General features: G+C 45.0%; 1 protein-coding gene across 1 annotated transcript in view; it reads left to right on the top strand.

The window, feature by feature from the left end:
• The window catches only part of scarb1 (scavenger receptor class B, member 1), a gene marked incomplete in the record, with an annotated part of 51,683 nt that overhangs the window by 4,301 nt on the left and 45,090 nt on the right, over positions 1-2,292 (top strand).

Below are 2,292 nucleotides of genomic sequence, written 5' to 3'. Positions count from 1 at the left end.
CTATCTATCTATCTATCTATCTATCTATCTATCTATCTATTGTGCACACTATGGCTATCCATAAGCTGCTGTAATGTCTCAAGTACAACTGTCTCTTTTAGCCTGACCCACTTTTTGGAACACTATGTACTCCTTAAATAATCTGTACAGTAAATAGGCTCCCGTACCACAGTGGGATGTGGTCCAAACATGGTTTCATAAGTCCTCCATTCGTGTGTACGTTGAGAACTCTCTAAAAGAATTACAGCATGCATACATTTACCTAGATGGGATGTGCAAACAGCGGGATGTGGATGGTAAGAAAGGTCCCATACATTAAATACCTCGGATTCCTGCTAACTGGTCACCTTCAGCACACATGCACTCCTTTTGAGTGACATCACACTTCCAATGTTAAAAGAAAAAAAACACGAGCTAAACATGATGTTCTGCAGTGTCGGATGTCATGTCTAGGCTGCAGAGCCTTAGTGATCATAATGCATGAGAAAAACCTTTTAATAAATGTATTGATCGTCTCTAATCTGGACAGCAGGGAGACTTTTAGGGAGAAAATCTGAAGCTTTAACCCTCGTGTTGTCTTCCCGTTAACCATGAACCTGTCCTTCCTGGTCAAAATTGAAAAATGAACATTTTTTTTGTGCTTTTCCAATGTTTTTGTTCCTTTTTACTGATTAATTTGTCACTTTTTCCAGCTTTTGGTGCTTTAAAAAAAAAAAAAAAAAAAATTGCTCAATGAACACCCAAAAAAAAACAAACCACCAACACAAACCCATCACCAACCCACACCCACCAACCACACACCACATCTCGTACAAAAAAACAAAGCGGGTTTATAACCAGGTTTTAACTTATTCCTTGTAAGTCATGAGTACAAACCAAACCCTTCATTGTATAATCAAATTATACAAAGTTTTAGTTAAAAGGGCACACTGAATCAAGTTTCTTTTCTTTTTTAATTGTAAGTAATATCCGAGAGGATCACCCCCAAAAAAGAGGTTCACCATCAGACTGTGTGTGTGTGTGTCTGTTGTTGTGTGTGTGTGTGTGGGGTGTGCTGTGTGTGTAGTGTGTGGTGTGTACGGTAAGTGGTGTGTATTTTTTTTGGTGTTTTTGTGTGTGGTGTGTGTTGGTGTGGTGTGTTGTGCGTGGTGTGAGCAGAGTTTGTGTTTGTGGTGTGTGTGTGGTTGTGGGTGTGGAGTGTGGGTGGTCTGTGTGTGTGGGTGTGTGTGAGTGTGTGGTCTGTGTGGGTGGGTGTGTTGTGTGAGTGTTGTGTCTGTGGGTGTGTGTGTGGTGTGTGTGTGAGTGTGTGGCTGTGTGTGTGGGTGAGATGTCTGTTGTATTTGTGTGTGTGTGTGTGTGTGGTGGAGTGTGTGTGTGTGTTTGTGGGTGTGTGTGTGTGGTTGTGTGTGTGTGTGTCGTGTGTGTGGTGTGGGCGCTGTTGTGTGGTTGGGTGTGTGTGTGTTGATTTGTGCTATGTACGTGTAGGTGTATATGTGTCTTTGTGTGTGTGTGTGTGTATGTAAGGTGGAGTGTATGGGTATGTGGTGTGTGAGAGAGTGGTCGTGTCTTTGTGTCTTTGTGTGGTTTGGGTGTGTGTGTGTGTGTGTGTGTTGTGTGTGGGGTGTGTGTGGTGTGTGGTGTTGTGTGTGTGTGTGGTGTGTGTTGCGGCAGCACCCTGGTGGTGATGAGAAGCTTTCAAACTGGAATAAAATGCTAAATATCTCTACGGTTGTTGCTGTTCCACGTCATGTTTTGGGAATGGTGTGTGTGTGTGTGTGTGTATGAGGGAGGCCACACCACCCACAAACCCCCACCCCACCCACACAACACCCTCTTACGTTACCACTGTTGTCTCTACAGCCTCTCGGTGTCCCCAGTGGTCACCAGGTAAACTACACCTCCCAAACAGCTGTTATGGATTCCTGATGTAAACCACCCCCCCCCCCCCCACCCCACTATGACCGGGGGGGGGGGGTTACGCTACTTCCCATACACTCCCAACGTGTCAGCGAACCCGGGTTTTTGTCTTGTTGTGGGGTTTTCCCCCCCCGCGTATTCCTTTTTCTGCGCTTTCTTTTTGACTTCTTCGCGGTGTTTCTTTTTTTGTCCCCGCCATCGGCGCCCATCTACTGTGCTTTTGGGGGGCCCACCATTGACACGCTTTTGGCCCCACCATTGTGCCTTCGTTGGCGTCTGGCCCCATATTGACCTATTTTGAAAAAACTTGTGCATTATTTGGTGGAACAGAAAATTGCCATATTTTGGAAAAAAAAATTGATTCTTAGGAGGGCA

Source organism: Etheostoma spectabile, unplaced genomic scaffold (genome assembly GCF_008692095.1).
Source record: "Etheostoma spectabile isolate EspeVRDwgs_2016 unplaced genomic scaffold, UIUC_Espe_1.0 scaffold325, whole genome shotgun sequence".
In the NCBI taxonomy this organism is placed as follows: Eukaryota; Metazoa; Chordata; class Actinopteri; order Perciformes; family Percidae; genus Etheostoma; species Etheostoma spectabile.
The sequence above is the reverse complement of the archived record's forward strand: the minus strand, read 5'-3'. Positions and strand labels throughout refer to the sequence as shown.